General features: G+C 43.8%; 1 long non-coding RNA gene across 2 annotated transcripts in view; it reads left to right on the forward strand.

Moving 5' to 3' along the window:
* LOC140692722 (uncharacterized) overlaps positions 1-22,330 on the forward strand; it is a 53,709-nt gene that overhangs the window by 11,627 nt on the left and 19,752 nt on the right. Inside the window, exons 11-15 of one of the 2 annotated variants that reach the window (XR_012068288.1) lie at positions 202-264; positions 2,491-2,575; positions 13,611-13,736; positions 21,125-21,277; positions 22,035-22,142. This is a non-coding gene — a long non-coding RNA (uncharacterized lncRNA). Of the gene's footprint in view, positions 1-201; positions 265-2,490; positions 2,576-5,483; positions 5,593-13,610; positions 13,737-21,124; positions 21,278-22,034; positions 22,143-22,330 lie in introns of those variants that run through there. The other variant, XR_012068289.1, reaches the window with a different exon arrangement.

Genomic DNA, 22,330 nt, shown 5'->3' on the forward strand with positions numbered 1-22,330 from the left:
AATAAACTGAATGTATTATGTAAAAAAAAAAATGAAACCACTGGAAAATTGTCATAAATTTTTAAGGCAAACAAGCAATCTATTTCTGGAATTAAAAAAAAAAAAAACTTGACCGAAAAAATATTTTATACTTCAGCTACTGGCTAATAAAAATGATACCTTCTCTTTCCTAACTACTGATTTGGGTTTCTGGTTTTAAAGGAATTACTTGTGGATCTATCCAACATTGTAGACGACACATAGAATGCACATGACACCACAAAGGTGAGTCTAGCAGAGACTAATTTATTCTTTTCTAAAAATACATTATATTCTGAATTGGTATACATACCTTACATATACATACTTGAATCTCTTCTACATCATCCCTGCTAAATGCTTATTTGGACCTGTGGTTACAATAACTCTAAGTTGTCCCTAAGGAAAGCCCATTCGACCTTTAAACAACTCCATTAAGTGTTATGTACATAAAAACATTATATTTTATAAGCTAGGCATTTTGTAAAAATTAAGTAGAGACAACCCTTGCCATCTGTAGTTTATAATCTTTACTTCTCCCAGTTTAATACATTATGGTAAGACAAAACTTATATTGAGCAAAAGAAGCCACAGAATAAAAGAACACATTGTACAATTTAATTTATATGAAGTTCTAGAACAGAGACAGAACTAATGTTAATAAGTGTTACAATAGTGATTTTGGAGATGGGTGACTTAACTGAGAAGGACCATAGGATATCTGGGATGATGGAAATTATTTTTTATCTCAATCTGGGTGGTGTATATAGTTTTTAAAATTTTTTTTCAATAATATTGGTGAGGGTCTGTCCTAAGTTCTTTAATAGCAGCCAGAATAAGTGTATAATAGCAGAAACAAGCATGTACTTTACAAAGAATAAAGCTTTGAATTTTTTTAGTTTCACAACATTTATTAAAGATATTATAATAGGTTTGCCTTCATGTCTATGTATCCCTGTGAAACTGAAGATAATCCATATATGTGAGACACATATGAGTTAATTTGACCCTTTCTATTCAAATGTTGACATGTACCAAGTTGCAGATGGTAGGACGTAGACCATAGTGGCCTTACACAGGCTTAGAAAAATAAGTAACATTTTTTTCAATCACAAATCCAGAAGAAATCATCATAGTCTTATTAACTGACACTCAATAGAAATAAATAATAGAAATGAATTTTTCAGGGCTTGATCTTTGTTTGGCAATTCAGATAACCGTCTTCATTTACTTTTCTGCCCAAAACTAAGGTAGCCATTTCTATTTGGTATATATGAAAACAGAAACACAGGAAAGTTTCTACTAGGAAATACCTTATGTAGAGATACAATTTCCATCGCCTTTCTTCTGGGTGTTTGATAAGTATGAAGGTTATCATTGCTGTCTATTTTTATATAAGACCGGGTTTCTTCTTATGGCTGTACTTTTGAACATTAAAAAAAAGATCATTTAGCTACTCCATCTCCATGTAACCATAATAATGAAATGGTAAAAATTTAGAATAGAATTTGGACCTTTCAACCAAACCTATTACCCATATTCACTGGTGACTAGATGGTGACAATATTACCCATTATTTTGTACCATTACGTTGGTGTTAATATACTTCAATGGAAGTTGCATCATGAAAGCCAATAATTACCATCACAGTGCTTTAAAATCTTTCCTTATAATAAATGGTAATATATATTGAATGAATACATGAATACCATTAATAATAAATATTATTATATATCATTAAATAATAAATCATTAGATAATAAAAATATAATTAAGTAATAAAAGCTAAGAACATTATTATTCATCTAGGATTGTTAAGGTGATTGTTCAAAACATGAAGTAAGAAGCATTTGGTTATATTTTTGCCTGCCAAGAAATATTGTCTGCTGTATATAAATGTAATTTTTGGTACACTTTGACACCAAAAAAAAATAAATACTGCTTTACTCAACTTGTGAATGTAATGTTAAATTTTATTTTGAGGAAATGTTAATATAGATACTCATTTATTATATATATTTAGTTTTTTTAAATCTCTTAAGAAGTCTAATAATATTGCCAGATGTTTTAAAGATCTTAGAAAATTGTTAGGGTCAAAGGGCATAATCCAAAGAGTTTGGAAAAATGCTTTCAAAGTTAGTAAATAGTCCTTTTTCTCTACCCAGAACCTTTTGTGGGTTCTGTTAGTAAACTTCACCTTGAGCCAGAAGATACTGTGAGTTATTTCCCAGGTCTTACTTGAGGAAGATTTTTGGTGATAAATTGCCCACGTTATGACTGACTACTTCAGAGTTTGGTTACTTTTGAACTTACTCTTGCTGGCCTACTTTCAGATGAATACATAGCATCTACATTAAATCATTAGTTTTCTTTCAGACAAATGACCATTGCAAGTTTAATAAAACAAATTTAATTCAAATAATATAAGAAAATGAAGATTTAAGATATTCTTAAATATTGTTTCTCTTTCAGAATGGCCATCTTAACTCTAGAAGAATATCAGATCTGGAGTGTGAAAAATGTTCTTGCCAATGAGTTTTTGAATCTACTTTTCCAGGTATGTTTAAGGTAAATGACAGAGACCGAGGGCAGTGGTACCAGTAGTTCTACATCTTTTCCATTATGTAGTAGTTAGACAACTAGACTACAAAACCATATATTGTCAAAAGAACTGCATTAACCTGTACACCACCTGCAGATGGTAAGTTAGAGCGTGCCTGCTTCTCAGAGTCACAATGTGCATGATAGGAAAGTAGAGTATAGCTGATAATGTCTATCTTAATTACTCTTGATAGAGCAGATTGTAGACACATAAAAAAGAATTTAAAATGAAAAAGCCATTATAATTTGCTATTTTTCTTTACTTTTTTTTTAAGGCCCTCCCTAACAAGTAAGGCAGTGTGGACAGAGACATAGATCATAAGTTGGCAGCTGTAAATTTTTCACAAAGTATACCATCTTTCCAGTTAGGAGGTTATTTTAGATGCAGAGCTGTTTCTTAATTTTCTTTCTTTCTTTCCTTTTTTCTTTTTTGTAATTTAATTCTTTAGAAGGTCCAATAAAGATTGAAGGAGAAAGGAGGAAAGAAAAGCTGTCAGGGGTGAACATGAAATCATAAAACTTGCCAGATTTTAACTATTTTCCCAGTTAAAGTAGTTCTCTTTGCTCCAACTTAAAGAAACAACTTATAGTTTCCCATTTTTCATAATTCTTCAAAAATATATGTTGATTTAATAGTATTTTACAGGGGGAGGGGTGTGAGTAGGGACAGACTGGAAGTTCAAGATTTGTAAATACTGACAGGTATATATAGAATAGATAAACAAGCTTATACTGCATAGCACAGGGAAATATATTCAAGAATTTGTAGTAGCTCATGGTGAAAAAATATGAAAACAAATATACGTATATTCATAAAGGACTGAAAAATTGTGCTGTACACCAGAAATTGACACAACATTGTAAATGGACTATAACTCAGTTAAAAAAAAAAAGATAAAACTGTTAGAACACTATAAAAAAAGTAGTATTTTAGATTTTTCTTATTTTATTCTCCTTTTCTTATAAAAGCACCCCTATGAAGATCAATAAGGCTTGATATCTTCATATCTATCATGATCCTCCATTGTGAATACAGAGTAACCTGCCTGTGGCACAGCTATGTTAGAATAAATGAAAATTGAACTCTTCCTGACAGCTAATAACTAATGTATATTTAAATCATATGAAATCTGATAAGCCTGTGATGCCCATTTAAATCAATCAGTTGGTCCACTGTCAGTTATCTGCCAGGATCTAAGTTGATGTCTTTATAAAATATAAATACATGTAAAAATAATATAAACCTACTATAAACAGAAATGACTTGCTTAGTAATATGAAAATTGAGCAGCTATTTTTATCTCATTTAAAATGATGCCCTCAATTACTTTGTTATCATTAATTATATAGATATTTTGACCACTTAAGTTTGTGTCTGAGTCATCTGGCAGCTCTTACATAGCAAAGCATTTTGAACTTTTATATTGCCTTTCCTATTTTCTCATGCTTATCAGGGACTTGCATAGGCACTATTTTTTCTATGACTCTATAAACAGATTTATGCCTGAAATTTTCTTTTGTGTCTCAGGGTTTCTAGCATTATATTACTGACAGATTTCTTGTTGGTTACCAATCTAATTTTTTTCTTGGTATATATAGTCCTTTTAGTCCTTTCAAATATATATATATATATATGTAGTCAGTTTACAATGTTGTGTCAATTTCTGGTGTGCAGCACAATGCTTCAGTCATACATGAACATACATATATTCATTTTCATACTCTTTTTCACCATAAGTTACTACAAAACAGTATTGGATATAGTTCCCTGTGCTATACAGTATGAACTTGTTTATGACTTGGGAGTTTGAGATTTGCAGGTACTAAATATTAACATTACATTTTATGATGCTCACTTTATCCCATATTCAGACATGCTTTCAAAACTTTATGTTCACTTAATATATAAGTAAGCAGACTTACTCTAAATTGTTTTATTTTCTGTCTGTTTCTAAAATAGAATTAGCTAATAAATTCAGTGATAAAAGCTTGAATTATACTTTTATTTTATTTGCCAAGATCCCACTCCTGGCTGACCATTTTGGGTATTTAAGTATAAAGTAAGTAAATGTCAGTAGAATTAGGAAACCATTCCTGTGGTAATATTATTTTCAGTCCTTTCAAATAAACTCAGTGCCCAATATTTTGCAGAGGAAGCATTCTAAACATGATCAGGATCTTCTATCTTGTACGTTTGTCAGAAAGCATGAAATGTTAAACAGTTTGATAAACAGAATAGTGCACCACACTGACCCCTACCTATATCCATGATCTAATCCTGAAATCTGTGAATATGTTATTTTACATGGCAAAGGGGATTTTGCAGATGTATCAGGTTAAGGACTCTGAGACAGGGAGATTAGCCTGGATTATCTACATGGGCCTAGTCTAACAACAGGAGTCCTTAAAAATTGAAAATCTTTCCCAGATGTGGTCAGAAAGATATGACTTTGGAAGAAGGATTAGAAAGCTGTAAAGCTGTTAGCTTTGAAGATAGAGGAAGGGCCATGGGTAAAGAAATGTGGGTGAACACAAGAAGCCGGAAAAGACAAGGAAATATATTCTTCCTTTGACTTACAGAAGGGCATACAGCCCTACTGACATCGTGATTTTTAGCCAAGTGATACCTGTTCCTCACTTGACCTACAGAACCATAAAATAATAAGTTTGTGTTGCTTTAAGCTGCAAAATTTGTGATAATTTGTTACAGCAGTGATAAAAATAAATATGGGGGAGGTAATCCAAATTTATGGATTGGAGGGCTCAACATTTTAAAGATGTCAGTTCCCCTTCAACTGATTCAAAGATTTATATGTGCACATCAAAATCCCCAAAACTTAATTGTTGTTACTGTTTATTTGTAGAAATTGACAAGCTGATTCTAAATACATAGAGAAGCTTGAAGAGCCAACAATAGCCAAGATGATATTAAAGAACAATGTTAAAGAACTTACTATAAAACAATATTAAGTCTATGTGATAACTACCTAAAGTTAGACATATAGACCAATGGAACGGTATTGAATTAAACCCTGTACCATACATGAACAGTAATTTTAGATAGATTATAAATCTAATAAATTTGAAACAAAAAGCAAAGCATCTGGGGGAGGGTAAAGCTCAGGTGGAATGTGTGCTTAGCATGCATAAGGTTTTGGGTTCAACTCCCAGTACCTCCATTAAAATAAATAACCTAATCCCCCACCAAAATAAAGCATCTAGGAAATAGTGTAGGAGATATTTTAATGACTTTGAAGTGGCAAAGAGTTCTTAAACAGGACACAGCACTAAACATAAAAGAAGAGTTTTAAGTTAGACTTCAGTAAAATTAAGAATTATTTTTATCAAGAGATACCATTAAGAAAGTGAAAAGCCACACGGTGGGAAAATTTATTTGCTATACCTATATCCAACAAAAGACTTGTATCTAGGGCATATAGAGAACAAAAACCAGTGGAGAAAAAGGCAAAACCTCAATATTAAAATGTGCAAAAAAGTTGAACAAGTGCTTCACACACAAAAAGAAAAATCCAAATAAGCTATGAAAAGTGGCTGACCTCTTTAGTAATAATAAAAATACGTACTAAAACCACACTTGGAACACCATTAGACATCCACTAGAATAGTTAGTTGTTAAGTGATATGAAGCATTGGTGAGGGTAACATGCAATGGGGACTCTTACACATGGCCAGTGGGAATATAAATTCTTTCAAATACTTTGAAAGTAGGCTTTTTGAATGAAAGTTATATATGTATATGTGTGTGTGTATGTATGTACACACACACACACACATACATACATACACACACACACACACACTCCCTGTGTACCCTTCAGAAGCTTCTACATCTGAGCACAAAAGGACATCCAGAAAATTCTCATAATCACTATTTGTTATAGCCCCAAATAGAAAATGACCCAAACACCTGTCAACAATAAATACATAACCATAAGTGGTGGCACATGCATACAAATTGTATACTTTAAAGCAATAAAAATAAATATACCAGTTTACAGAAAACACTAGTGGATGAATCTTACGTAATGTTGAGTGGAATGTACGGGACTAAAACTTTCAAAAGCAAAAAAAAAAATCCATGGTGGCTGAATTTAGGATGGTGAATCCATCAAAGGGGTGCCATAGTATCTGGGAAGAAACCCAAAGTGGAACAGCAATGTTCTGTTTCTTGACTGGATGAAGGTTACATAGATGTGTTTACTTTGTGAAAAATCACTGAGCTGTATACTTAAGATATGCTCACATTTAAGCATGTATATTATATTTGCATTTTAAAAAAAAAATGTTTGCTGCAAAAAAAGATATCCAAAACCTAAATATTTATCAGTAGGAGAATGGATAAAACAAATGATATTATATTCAAACAATGGAGTACAATTCAACAATAAAAAAGAATCAACTACTGATACAAGGATGAACCTCAAAAGCCTAATTTATACATTTCATTGTCAGGTAAATTTTAAATCAGAAGGTAAACAAAACTATAAACAGGCATGTGCCCTGGGGGGAGGGGTGCTGAAGCCTTTGTCTCCTCAGACCTGTGCCATTACTGGCACATCTCGCAAGAAGAGAGGCAGGGCTCAGCCACAGCTACCATCTCCTCCTGTGCATAGTGCCCGGGTGGGGGCAGGGCTGAGACCTGAATCTGCACATGGGGGCTCCACAACCTTTTAGGCAGGACTGAGACTTGTTTATAGCCTGAGGCAGAGAGGATTTTTCTACCCTGACACCTCAGAGAACTTGTGCTGCCAAGGGAAACAAGGAGCTCAGATTTGGCACAGAGCGTAGGCGGGGCTGTTCTGTGGTCTTCCCTGAGCCCACCTACAGACCGCCTACCCGAGGCAGAGCAGGCAGCTGCACAGAGCAGCGGAGTGACCAGCACCAGGAGAGGGCAGGTGGGCAGCCACCCACCTTCCTGGCAGGAACACAGCACCTGACCACGGTGCTGGGGTGGGGTGTGATCTGCCCACCTGCTTTCCCCCAAGCACAGCATCTGACTGTGGCATCAGGAGGGGGAGTGACCTGCCCACCCACTGGATAAGAGCTCAGTTCCTGACCTAGTGTTAGGAGGGGGCACAATCTGCTGGCCAACAGCCACTGAGAGCAGCACAGATGAGGGTGCCAACAGAAGGCCTATGAAACAGCAAGCTGAGTTCGTGAAGCAGGGCAAAGACACAAAGACCTCTCGATAAAATCATTAAGGGCACACCATCTCCAGGATAAGGAGGTAACTGCTACTCCTTAAGCCACGGTGCCAGAGAGATATGAGCAATGTGAAGAAGAAGAGAAACCACTCCCAATGAAAAATTCAAGAGAAATCCCCTGAAAGCATGATCAAGGAAATAGACATTGATGGTCTGTTAGATCAAGATTTCAAAAAAGAGTGATCAAAGTACTGAAGGAACTAAAAGAAATAGTGTTTTGGTATATAAAATGTATCAAAAATGAAATAGAAACTATAAAGAAGAACTAGGTAGAATTAGTAAACTCATTGGCTGAGATGAGAGCTGACCTAAAGGCTGTGCAAAGCAGACAAGAAAATACAGAAGAATAAATAAGTGACCTAGAAGACAGGACAACAGAAAGCACCCAATCAGAACAGCTGAGAGAAAAACAAATGAAAAACAAAACAATATATGGGACCTATGGGGTAATATAAACTGTGTCAATGTATGCATAATAGGAGTTCCAGAAGGGGAAAAAGAACAAAGCGGGTTGAAAAGGTATGGGAAGGACTCATGACTGAAAACTTCCCAAACCTAAAGAAGGAATCATATCCAAGCACAGGAGGCTCAGAGGGTCCCAAGCAGGAAGAACCGAAACAGACCCACACCAAGGCATATCCTAATCAAGATAGCCAGATTCAAGGATAAAGAAATGATCCTAAAGGTAGCAAGAGAAAAACAAAGAGTGAGTTACAAGGGAACCCCCATAAGGTTTTCAGCTGATTTTTCTACACTATTTACAACAGCTAAGACATAGAAACAGCCTAAAATATCCATCAACAGATGACTGGATGAAGATGTGGGATATTTATATGATGGGATACTATTCAGCCACAAAAACTGACTACATAACGCCATTTGCAGAGATATGGATGCTCCTGAAGAATGTTATTCTAGGTGGAGCAGAACAGAAAGAGAAAGAGGAATACCATGTGAGATCACTCATGTGTGGAATCTTAAATATATGCAAGATCTTGTGGTAACTCACAGCAAAAAAAAAAAAGTGACAATGAATATATGTACGTTCATGTATAACTGAAAAATTGTGCTCTACACTGGAATTTGTCATAACATTGTAAAATGACTATTACTCAATAAAAAATGTTTAAAAATAAGTAAAATAAAATATAACCTTTAAAATACTGTATAATGAGAGGTGTGATGTTCTAGTATCTGTTCTAAGAAGTACGTTAGACACACATAAGAATAGCCAATGGTCAGAAAGATCACATGTTATCAGCTACCACCCCATGCAAATTAATGGCATTTAGCAGATATTCATATATGTGTGTAAATATATAAAATAGGTATTAGTCTATATGTAAATCAAATCAAATATTATAATCTAACGTAAAATCATATCAGCAAAAGCACTTTGCTGACATAAGTGTCTTGGTGTAAACAGATTACAATTTTTTATTGAGTTGTGATAATGGGATAATATTGTGAACCAAGTGGAAATTGTAAAAAAAAAAGTTAACCAAAAAAAAAAAAATCCTGACTACATGAAAAGATGCACAGTTACTATAAGGCCTCTCCCATTATTTACCATCAGTGTCAGAAAGTCTTGGAATAAGTTAGGAGAATTAAAAACTCTAACAAGACACAAGAATGCACTCTCTGTTAAAGAAAATAAACGAAAAGAAAAAAACAAATGAATAGACAATTAAGGTCCTACAGATAAAAAATACCAATTTTTATGGGAAATAGCCTTAAAATCAAAAATAAGATTATATTCTAATTTCACCTTTTGAATAAAGATATACAAAATTTAGCTGAATACCTTCGTATTTTGCACTTATGAAGAAAAAAATGTATTTGCAATGAAAAAGCAGCCATTACCCTGCCTTTTGAGTATTCTAAAGTTTTAGGTTTGAATATATTTCATCTTAAATGATCTTAAGCACTATGCAGTGGTTGGTGTTTTAAAAATACCACTGTGTGTGGAACTTCTAAAAGTGCTTCAAAAAATTTATATTTTTGTAATAATTTAGTAATGGCCTGGATATTATTTTTAACAAGACAACTCATCATGGAATACTGCAAGATTTTTTCAATGAGTTTATATTCACACATGTTTAAGATTGTCACTGTATTATGAGAAAATGTCAACCGTGGCAGTATTTTGACTTGAAAATGAGATAAGCTGAGAAGCATATTTTAAGTATAAACTAAATGATAGCACTACTTTAAAGACAAGAAAGTAAAAGCATGATAAACTCTGACTTTGACACACTTAAAATATAAAAATTAACATAATGTAATTTTACACACTTCTGTGTAACTCTCAGTACTTTCTCAGCCCCTTTCCCATTACACCCGCGTCCCTGCTCCTGACCCTTGGTGTACACACCTCCGTTCACACGGAGGAAGGGGGGACCCGGGCGGTGAGGACCATGGGCGCGGACACCCCCGCGGCCCGGATGGACACGGACACTCACACCCGCATCCCCGCTCCTGACCCGCGGTGTACACACCTGCGATCACACAGGGGAAGAGGGGACCCAGGTGGTGAGGACCAGGGGCGCGGACAGCACAGCGGCCCCGATGGACACGGACACTCACCCGCTCCCGGCGGGCAAGGAGAATAGTCGAAGAGGGCCCGCCAGCGCACCCGTCCCCTCCTGCCCTGCCGGCCGGGGCCCCACTCGGTCAGGTCCACACACATCCCGGCAGGAAGCGGGCTCAGGCTGTGGGAAACCGGAGTAACTTCAGACAGAGAGCGGGGAGCATCCTCCCGCAGACACGCAGGCAGCGCTGTCCCGGAGCCTCCTTGGCGCCGCCCGCTCAGTCCTGAGGAAAACAAGCTCCGCCCCCAAGGAAGACGCTGGCTGCTGATGCGGACTGCGCATGCGCACCGCTACCTAAGACACGCTGGCTTCGTGCACCCTCTGCAGGTCCTCGAGGACGGTGCAGGATACTCGGAACTCATTGTAGAACACATGACTCCTCCCAGCCATGATGCTAAATCACTGGAAATCTCAGTGCCCTGGCCTCTTTTTTAATGGCAATGGTGATGCTCTCATCCAGCTATGCCTGCTCTCTTGCCTGGCACATGCCTCAGTCCTTGGAATCCCGTCTGAATCAGATTCTGTTCTGGAGGAAGGACAGGTGAAGAAGAATCTCAAAATTCCAGACTTAGAAGATGACCAGGAACCCAAACTCAACTCTACCAACTCCCTGGGGTCCCCTGAGGAGTGTGGTTTTCTCAGAACCATCTGCCCTGTGTCAGGAGCAGACCAAGCCTCAGGTAGCTTAGAGAGGCTATCATGCAGCACATGCTTTGAATGGTTCTCAGTTCTGACCTGCATGATCTTGAGACCCTTTTGTAACTCCTAACACTCTGTTTTCTCATACCTATAGTGATGGTTATTGACGACTGAGTTAATCCTCTTACAATGCTGAGGTGCTATTGTTCCTTGGATAACAGAATATTTTGAAGGGATAAACAGTTTATCACTTCCCCCTAATGAAGTATGTTTTTAAAACTAGAAATGTTTCAGGGGGCACTGAGGTCCTCCTCTTGCACCAGTTCCTGGGGTGTTGGCAGTTTCTGCTCTGAGCTCCAGATCCTGATCCTGCCGGTGGTCTATGGTGATGCCAGTGTGTACATGCTCTTCCTTTTGCACCCGTGTGGAAAGGAGACAGCCTTTCCCCTATATGAGGCTGCAACATGCTGACACTCAAAGCAGGCACAATGAAGAACCAGCTAGAGTCCCCGGTACCAGCTGTCCCAGGTAGAAACGTCAACTTCACCACAGTGTTCCTGTGCTCCTATCAGGCCTTCACTACTCCCAGCAGGCCATGCCTGAGCAGTGTGACAGGTGACTGTCCCAGCATGGCATGGTGGTGATGATCCCACTTTATCTGTTTTTTTTGGAATGTCCCCACACCTCTCTGAGCTTCACTTTGCTCTTCTCACAGGCAGAGTTGTACAGGCATAAACCTCACAGGGTTATGGTAGGTAGTCACAGTAGCTGCTCACCCAGTGGCACTCTCTGCCGAGAGGGCTGCTGGGAGTGCTGTGTGTCTTCACACTTGTCCTTCACTCTTCCCAATGAAAACACTCTTGGCCTTATTCTTCCCTGGCCTGCGGCCTTTCTGTGCTTGCAAAAGAACATGGAAACAATCTTCAAAGAACTTTTGAGGTTCTGTCCATCTTGTCCAGGAAATGCTGACTCTGCTAGATATGCTGCTGGGTGGGCTCTCATGGGAGGGGCTTGGGCAGGACTTCCATTTGCAATAAGCTGCCCCACCCAGGCCTTTCCATGATCCAGACTCCTGGGAAAAGGGTGCAAATCCCCAGCTCCCCACTTGTCAACCATGTGACCTGGGCAACTTTCTCAAACCCAAGCTTTGTCCACCCAAGGTCAGCAGAGATGGGGGATAACAGGATGTCCCGCACAGAGTGTCTGTGCAGATTAAGTGAGGTAGAACAGACAGAACAGTGGTGGGGCCTGGCCCATTGGTTGGCAGAAGGGAGCTCACCATGTGCAGCAAGTTCCACGGGTCACCCAGCAATCTGCCCAGAGGCTTAGCCACTCCATCGCTATCATGCATCTGAAGTCCACTTAACCACATGGGAGAGAAACGAACACATATTCTGAGTGTAGCTGCCACAGGGAAAATTGCATCTGAGCGGGGAGTAATACCCGAGGGTGATCAGGATGGCGGAAGCTGCCCCCTGGGTTTGAGCAGACTGAAGCTGCCCTCCAGAGCCTGGGGTTAGTGAGGATGGGCTTGTAGAAATGCCCCTCTCCTTTACCCATCAATGCTGGGTCCTGCGGGTACTGAGTCCCACAATCGGTGTGCTGCTAGTGCCCTCAGCACAGAGAAAAACCCAGGGGTTCCCACAAGGCTTCGGCCACGTCCTCTGCTTCCTGAACTCCCACTCTGGTGGCCCCACCTGGGATGCAGAGATGAGGTGAGGCAGGGACCTGTGCTGTCAACATCACTGCTCTACCCTGGGAATCTGGCACACAGTAGGTGCTTGGTAAGTCATTGTTGAATGAACAGCAATACTGGGCCAAGTTTCTGTGGGTGACTGTGCCCCCAGATCAGGGACCCCTCAGGGCCCACCTCACAAGTGACATGAAAATAATGATCCCAGCAGGAGCAATAACAGTTCCTCAGAATAAATGGGCTTTTCCAAGCACTCTCCACCTGTTGCAAAGGCCTCCCAGCAGGGAAGTGGGCTGTCAGGGGCAGCACTGCACTCTCCACTGTCACAAGGAGAAAGCCAAGGGCCACAGAGAGGAGTGCCTTTCCAGTGTCACTGCTCACTTTCCCACCTTTTGGGAGACCAGGAGGCTTTTCTACTACATTCTGGCTCTGAAGCCCCAATACTGTGTGGACATGCCTCCCTCCCTGGAGCAAGGAACCACTAAGTGACCTGTCACTTGTCACCAAGCAGACAGGCTCATTCCAGCTCATTGTGCCACCAGCAGGTTGTGCTAGAAGCAGGATCCTCTGGGAGACATCACACTCTCCCAAGCTGGAAACAGGTGAACAGCTCACAGGTTTCCTGGAGAGGATGGTCACATGGCCTTGATCTGGCCGATCAGCATTTTCCATCCTCCCTGGACACTGTGATTGGCTCAGGGCTGGGCACCAGCCCAATCAGGCTCCACGGAGGTCAGGCCTAGTTGCTGGAATCCTGGGAGCAGAGAAGTTCTATTTCAGTTGGGAGTTGAGGGGTGGTGATATCAGCCTGTGGCAGTTGGTGACCATCTTGCTTTCATAAAGGCAGAGCCATGTGAAGATGACACCAGTGGCAGAGCCCAGAGGTGGGGAAGGATGACTTCTGTTGATGTCACTGAGCACCAGGTACAGACCTGCCTGAAGCTATCTCCCTGTGGACGTCTCAGTTAGGTAAGTCATTCTCTCCTGCCCTGTTTGCTTCATTAAGCCACTTTGGTTTTCTGTCACTGGTTTTAAGAAAAAGTTTGACTATTCCTTCAAGCTGGCTAAATGGAGACCCTGGAACTGCAACAGTGAGGTGACAGGCAACAATGTGGCTAATAGAGTCCAGAGGCCTCTGTTCAAACAGGGGATTGTAAATGACAAGGGAGAGTACACATGGCCTCAGTGAACAGATTTGCTACTGGTAGCTCCCAGTTCCTGGATATTAGAGTGCATGCACTCAGCCAAGTCTCAGCTCTGCTGCCACACCTGTTAACCCACACCTCTCCTCTCCCACCTGCCGGGCCTAGGGGGGCTGGACACCCCCAGGCACCTGAAACATCCCAGGGCTTTGTGTTGTAATTTACACAGGCTGCCCCCAGTTCTGAGGGTGAGGGTGACTGGGTTCCAGTTTACAGAGAAAACAGACTAGACGGTCTCACTGGTGAGATGTGGGGGTGGGACCCCAATCTACCTTCTGACCTATGACTTCAGAGTGGACAGCCTCCCCACCCTCAGCCAGGATGCTTGCTAAGCCTAGGGGCTCAGGAGTCCTGCTTCCTCCAGCACCCCTCCTGGAGGTGAGAGTGGGGTCTCTTCTCTATACAACATTCACCCCTGCAGGGGCACACGTGTGACCTCACAGTCTGTCATCCCTTCCTTATGACCTGGACCTCCTTGATGTGTGAGCACTGCAGATCATGGGTGCACACGTGGGCAGGTGCACCATGACTGAGAGGACAACACTCCAATTTAAGCCCCCTCCTTGCTCAGATGATTACATCCTGGAATTGAGGGGTTCCCAGGGGTCAGTTCGCCAATTCTGGCCTTAGGGGCAAATTCTTATCACCCAGGGGGCTAATTTTTAAATTAAATTACACATTTACAATTCAATAGTCAAGCCCCTTTCTAGGCAGCCTTGTAGCCACTCAGCTTTTACCCCTCGCTGTGACCATGTTCTTAGCTTCAAATTGAGTGTCATTATGGACATGAACATGTCCCTTTCATGTGTCACCTTCACAGTAAGCGGCCACCCCAAACTCCCCTCCCTTCCCCTTGTCGATATCTCCACTCAGGGAGTAGGGCCCTTTTGATGCAGTTGTGCAAATGTGTGAGCTAAGGGTTTAGAATGTCCAGGCTAGGAGGGGTCTGCCCCACATGGCAGGGCAGGTGGGCTGGCAGGGGGTGATGTTTCACTTGCAAAACCTCAGCTGGTTTCAGGCAGTGACAACAGACTGGCAGCCAAGGGCTCAGCTGGTGCAGAGTAAGCGGATTAACTGTGTTCACCCAGACGCCTTGGGGGTGGCAGCCCTGGAGTACGACTACAAGTGAGGAAGGTGGAGGGTCCCCAGTGCCTGGACCTCCACCTTCTAAAAATCAGGACTGAGATGTGGCTCTGAAGTCAGAACACTGGAGTTCAAAGCTTCCCCCACCACTTTGTCAATAATTCAAAGCAAATGAGCCTCAGTTTTCTCATGTGTAAAATGAGAACTTTGAAGCCTCTCCCTCTGAGGGTGTGGAGGGAAGTAAATGCGGTGACAGCAGAGCACAGGAGCTGTCTGGGCTGAGCCTGCATACAGGCAGGCCGTTGTTGCTGCCATGACCACTGTCTTCCAGGGCAGGGTCTGCACTCTCTCCCTGTGAAGGTCCAGACAGTAAACATTCTAGGCTTTGAGGGACCTACAGTCCCTGTCACAACTACCACCCTCTGCTGTTGGAGGGCAAAGACAGCTCCTGCAGTAGGTAGTCCAGTCTCGCACCCCCGCTTCCTGACATAAGTATTCCTGAGATACAATTTTCACATAACTTTGTTGGCTTTAGGTGTGCAGCATAATGACTTTTTACATGTGCATATTGTGAAATGATCAGTGCATTAAGTTTACCTGACGTCTGTCATCACCCATAGTCACACACTATTTTCCTTGTGATGAGAAATTTTAAGAGGTACTCTCTTAACTATCAAATGCACAATGCAGTGCTGTTAACTACAGTCACCTTGCAGTACATTATGTCCCCAGGACTTGTTTATCTTCTAACTGGAAGTTTGTACATTTTGATTATCTTTCCGAATTTCAATCATCCCCTGACTCACCTCTGGCAACCACCAACCTGATATCTGTTTCTATGTGTTTCGGTTTATTTTGTAGATTCCACATATAAATGAGATCATAGGTATTTGTCTTTCTGTCTTATTTATTTCACTTAGCATAATACCCTGAAGGTCCTCCCAAGTTGTCACAAATGGCAGGATTTCACTTTTATAATGTCTGAATAAGATTCCATTTTATATACATATATATGCATCACATTTTCTGTACCCATTCATCTGCTGATGGACACTTAGGTTGTTTACATGTCTTGGTTATTGTAAATAATGATACAGTGAACATGAGGGTGCAGTTGTCTCATTGACATAGTGATTTCATTTCCTTTGGATATATTCCCTGCAGTGGACTTGCTGGATCATATGGAAGTTCTAATTTTAAATTTTGGGGGAGCCTTCATACTCTTTTCCCGAGTGATGGCACCAATTTACATTCCCACCAACATTGCACAAGTTTCCCTTTTCTTCACACCACCACCATCACATGTTGTCTCTTATATTTTGATGACACCCACCCTGACAGGTGAGAGGGGGTATCTCATCTCATTGTGGTTTTGATTTGCATTTCCCTGATGGTGAGTGATGTTGAGCACCTTTTCATGTCCCTGTTAGACATCTGTGTGCCTTCTTTGGAAAAATGTCTATTCAGTTCCTCTGCCCACTTTTTAAATCACATTGCTTTTTTTTTTTTGCTGTTGAATTGTAAGAGTTCTTTATATGTTTTTAGTGTTAACCCCTTATCAGATATATAGTTTGAAAGTACTTTCTCCCCTTCTGTCTGTTACCCTACCCTCTGCTTTCTGGATGACAGGGGTCCAGGCACTTGGGAATCTCTGCTTCTCACGTGTTTCCAATGTTGGTTGGGTGAGGGCTGTGTTCTGATAAAAGTGTGCACAACCGTGGGTCACTACCCCTTATTTTAGAAGGTGGGCTCTGAAGAGTGCAGTGTGGGCAGGGATGTTTCCCTGAAGTCATCATTTGGATGGTCATGTGCTCTGGAACTCACATCAACTAGCCCGGATGTGATGGGGCAATTTGCAAAGGGAGGACCTTGCAGCTAAGACACAGACCAGGTGCTCTTGTGTCTTGTTGGAAGGACCTGGAAACAAAGTTGTGTGGAACAGGGAATCCTCCAGGTCACAAGGCTCAGTTCAGAATTCTGGGATGCAGAGACCTGCTCTGAGCCACTGTCACTGAGGAGCGAAGGGCCTCAGGCAGGAGGGAGGAGTTGCTGGATTTCACTTGCCCTGTGTGTCAAGTTTCAGCTCTGGTGATGTGTGGAACATGGGCTTAGCTTTGGGAATGTAAGAGGAGAGGTTCCTGGGGAAGGGCTGGCTTTTTCCTTTGATTGAGGTCCTACTGTGTGCCAAGCACAGCAGTCCTCTGAGTCAGGGCTGGAAAGCCAGGCACAGAGAGGTCAGGGAGTTTCCAGGTCACACAACATTAGGCGCATCATTAGGGTCTGATGCAGACCTGACGCCCAGCCCACATTCTCTCTCCTTTCCCAGGACCATCATGATCCCACATGTCAGAATCACCCAGAGAGGCCCAGGTATGGGCACTGGGACCTTTCCTGCCTAACATGCAAGGAGCCTTAAGAGGGACGACAAGACACTTCCTGAGTCCATGATGCCCAGAGGCTGCTCTTAGCAAGAGGCTCAGCACACACTCTTGGATGAATCCTAGCTCTGTCCTGAGTCACTCTGTCCTCCCTGCCTCAGTTCTTCTGCCCACATGGGGCTGGAAACAGCAGCCACTTCACAAGGGTCTAAGGAACCTCCAGGATCCTGGAAGCAGCACCCTCACACAGGGAGCACGGTCTCCTTAACTTTTCCTCACCTCTTTGCTGGATGTAGAGTCCCAGCAGGGCCCTGGCTTGTCCCAATTCTCACCCCAGATCAGGGTCCAGCAGGGGGTGGTGTCCAGGCTGGACTCTGTCCTCTGCCCCTTTTGGGGACCCTCATTCATCGCACCTTGGCTGCCTAGACACTGTCTTCTAGGGGCCAATCTGTGCCTCCCACACCTACCTAGCATCCACCCACCCTGGGTTACTCCAGCGCCCTCTGGCCCTTGGACACACACCTACTCCGTGTTGAGTGGAAATGAGGTGACCGACATGCTGGGCCTCCTGGACATTTTGGAGGAGCCCGATATCCCCAACCTGCCCACCACCCCAAGAGCCCAAGATGGGGAGAGGGTGTGCCTCCATTCATACTCTGATTTGCTCAGATTCTCAGCACCTACTTTGCTGGGTGGATATGGGGGCAGAGGTATGATGTAAAAGCAGGAGACCTGGACAGCAGACCATGAGAAGGGGGCTAGCCCAGGCTGGTCTCATAACCCCCTTAGCTTTGGTTTTATCATCTTTAAAGTGGGACAGACTCTTGTGAGGTGAGCAGGATCCTGACCCATAGCCAGGAACTGCCCTACACGCCTAAGAGAAGCTCACTGACTCCTCACAAAAATCTGTGGGGCAGGGACAGGCATTACCACCCATTTCTGCAGAAGTAACTGAGGCACAGAGAGAACAGCTGAGGTGACCACCCCAGATTACAGAGCCCAGGTCATCTGGTTCCAGTGTCCAGGCTCATGGTCAGTGCCCACTCTGGGTTTTCCTCCTCCCTTCATCCTCCACTGGGACCCATGGCCGCAGCCTCATCTCAGTGTGATTGTTCATGGGGAGCAGGATGGGTGCACTGAGGGCCCGTTTCTCTGAGGACTGCTTTCCCAGAAGGCTCAAGGGGTTGACTGTATTCACTACTGGACACCCAGGCCTGGGCCCAGGCCAGCCACACTGCAAAGCCTGAATCAATGATTGTTGAGTGAATAACTGAACCTCTGCATGTACCTGCATGTTGCCCCCATTTCCTCATCTCCACAGCTGGCTACCCGGCCAAAACCCCGAGTAATCAGGCCTGGGCCAGGGACAGTCAAGGGGACCAGAGATGCTCAGCTGGGGACAGGAAGCCTCAGGGGCCCTGTGGCTGTCCCAAGCATCTCCTGGGGCAATTCACAGGGAAGCCCAGCCAGCTTCCAGGAACAGCAATCAGGTCCCAATCCCAGGGGTATAAGGTAGGTCTTGAGGGGTGTTTCCTGAGACTGACATTGTGTATGAAGGGGGCCTGGGGGTCAGGCTGCTTTCAACGTCCATTCCAGGCCTACATCCCTGCTGGCAGCATGGAGCTAGTCATAAAGGACACAGGCCGTGGGGCCAAGGCTATAGCAGTGCTCTGCTCCCTCTCTGTGGCTCAGTGTCCTCATCTGTAACAGAGAACTAGTAACAGGGCCATGGGAGGGCTCACTGAGACCCTCCTCTGTGGCTTTGGTTGGACACTGCCCTCCCTCTGCTCAGTGCCATTCTCTGTAATAGAGAATAGTAACATTTCTCTTAGCCCGTTTTGGCCCCATTTTTCTGAGTCTCTTTCTACATTGGGCCCAGGGCTTTCACAGAGATCACAGACTTGGGATGTAATCAGAGTGTGGTCACAGCCCTAGTGGTCTCAATTGAGGCCAGAGGAGCTTCAGGGGGTGTGGGAATCCAGAACTGCTTCATGGAGGAGGTGAGATCTGAGCTGTGTCCCCAAGGATGAGCTGTCATCTAGCTGAGGCCTGACACTGAGCAGGACCCATGTACATGGTTAATGAGGGTGTGAATGAATGAAATGGCACCCCTCTAACAGAGAGTGAGCGGGGGAGTCCCCTAGGCCAAAGCAGGAAACACAGGGCACCCTGGGGGAGCAGAGGGCGGGGCTGCAGTTTGATGCCCGCCTCACCCTTTATGGGTGTCTTGCCATCACTTTAGCATGTGTTCTGGTGGATTGGGAGCCCTTTTCTCTCCTCTGCTTCAGTATCCTGCTCTTCATTCCGAGGTACACCCGCCTGTGTCACCTCAGTGTCCCCAAGTGGACCTGGACCTGTCTTGTGGGAGATTTTGAAGAGGGATTTGGTGTGCAGCCCAAGACTGAAGTGGGAGGGAGAGGATAATAGGGACCTCCAGAGGGGATCATGGGCTGGGAGTCATCGGAGGGGTGGGGAAGGCAGAGCCCAGAGCTGTAGGATCCTGCTAGTGGTGGCTCCTTCACGAGGGGCTTCACAGGGAGGAAGCAATCATGGGGAAAAGGCAGAGCTCAGTTTGGGGCTTGCTGACATGGAACAGCTCATCACAGAGACGTCCAGAGGAGCTGGATGTAGGGATGAAGATGCCACTGATGTCAGGGTCAAAGCCTGAGACCCAGATGAGGTGGGGCGGTGGCGCAGGGGAAGGGGCTTGAGGATATCAAGATGTTCATTCATTGGGGTCCTCAGGGTGGGGACCTTCATGTTCATTTCACAGCCACCTGGTGCCTGACAGAGTTAGGCTTAGGGAGGTCACTGAGTAGACACGTGCCGATAACCTAGATTCTCCTCTTTCCACATAAAGTCCCTGGTGTGAAGCCAGCAGGCACTCTTCAGAGTCATACACCCTCACCCCTGGGCTCTCTGTGTGCCTACAGCCCAGTGGCCCCTTACCTCCCACTCCCCACTGCAGGACCCTTTGCACACCTGCATTTCCACAAGCTATAAAGCATCTTCTCTTGCTGTGTGTTTACCCTATGAAACCTCATTGCCCCAGGAAGAGAGGCCTCACATCCTTCCCTTATTAAAGTGGTAAAGCCTTTTGTTCAGAGAAGCCCCTGTCAGATCTCATAACCAACCAGGTACCTGTGCATGAATTGATCATGCAGCCCCCTCCTCCTTGTGTGCACAGCACCCCCCCAATAACAGACCCCACACACTCAACCTTGGCGCTCGTGTAGGCACCTCTTGCCTGTGTGGCCTGATGTTGTCTATAGCATTGTCCCTATTGAACTTTCCTAAACCCTTCTCAGACGCTGGTATTTCTTTACCAACCCAAGTAATTAGCCTGCCATTGTGCCCACAACACCTGAAACAGAGTTGGCTAAATTATGCAAATTGATGATGCAGGTTAATTTGCTATAAAGCTGAAATCAAGGTTTACAAATAAAAGCAACATACATACTCAAGGCAGGACTAAGAACTCACACGGATAACTAAGACCCTCCACATACATCCCACTTTGCCCTTAGGGCCTTTGCGATGGCTGCTCTTCCAGCCAGGATCTCTCTCCGCCTGCTTCTTAAACACCTCCAGGAATCTGCTCAAATGTCCTCCCTGACCTTATTTTTCTCCATGGAACATATCACCTCCGGACATTGTGTATATTTTACTTAATTTTCTCTGTGTCCCCCACCAGGCTGTCTGCTGCATGAGGATGGAAAACTGACTGCTTCACTACCTGCTGTGCCCAGTATCTGGAACCCACCCAACACACAGTAGGACCTCAGAGATTGTGTGACGGGTGTGTGATCACTGTAGGCCACAGACAAAAGTCTTCCCAGCAGTCATGGTAAGAGTCATTCATTCTCTACTTACTGAGCCCTACTTTGTGCTGGATACTGACCTGGGTGGGAGGCATGCAGTGGATTAGACACAGTGAGCACACACAGCATGTTAGGAGGGACATGTGCTCTGGAGACCACACAGGGCTGGGGGAAGTCAGGAGTGCAGGAGTGGAGGAGAAGAGGGCCAGGTGGAGACAGTGGTGCCAGAGGAGACAGAGAGGTGGGGCCCAGGTCGTGCAGGGCTTTATGGCTCCTGTGAGAGCTTTTCCTCAGGGCAGCGGAACCATGGCTGGGTACGGAGCAGGGGCCCGGTTCCTGAGTGCTATGCAGGAAATGGAGCAGGTGTCTGCTGGGGAGATGTGCGTGGAGGAGGCTGTCCCTGTAGACTGTGCAGGCAGAGAAGGCTCCTCTGAGGAGGTGACATCTGAGCTGAGCCCTTGTATGGACCGTGTTTCCACCTTCTGTAGACTGGATTCTTTCATCTGCCCTGCAGCCCTATGCAGGACACACCCTGTTCTCAGTCACCTGGACTTGGCCTCCTGCCTGCCTTTTGGGCCCTCCCACCCCAGAAGGAGTCCTTCTAGATCTAAATCACTACCTCCTCCACTGGACTTGGACTCACACTGAGCCACTGTCCACCTGCCCAACTCACCCAGAGTCAAGTCCAGACACTTGGGGGAGCCCCTCCACTCCAGAGCCCATGAACTTACTCAAATGGCCAGTCCTCAGCCTGCTCACATGCCTCACACTCCCCTCCTGCAGAAACCCTGTGACAGATCATGTCCACAGCACCCTGCTCCTCCGATCCTGACCCCAGGCTTTCCCATGGGGTGTGACCCCGCATAGGTTGCAGTCCCCTCATCCAGTCTGGTGAGTAGAAACTACCTTTTCTTTTTTCTTTTGTTAATATATTTATTTTTTAATTTTTATTTTATTGAGTTATAGTCAGTTTGCATTGTTGTGTCAATTTCCAGCATAGAACATAATTTTGTCAATTGTGTTTACTCTTTCAAGAAACCATCTCTTGGCTTGATTTTTTCAAATGTTCCTTATATCTC

This window comes from Vicugna pacos, unplaced genomic scaffold (genome assembly GCF_048564905.1).
Source record: "Vicugna pacos unplaced genomic scaffold, VicPac4 scaffold_16, whole genome shotgun sequence".
In the NCBI taxonomy this organism is placed as follows: domain Eukaryota; kingdom Metazoa; phylum Chordata; class Mammalia; order Artiodactyla; family Camelidae; genus Vicugna; species Vicugna pacos.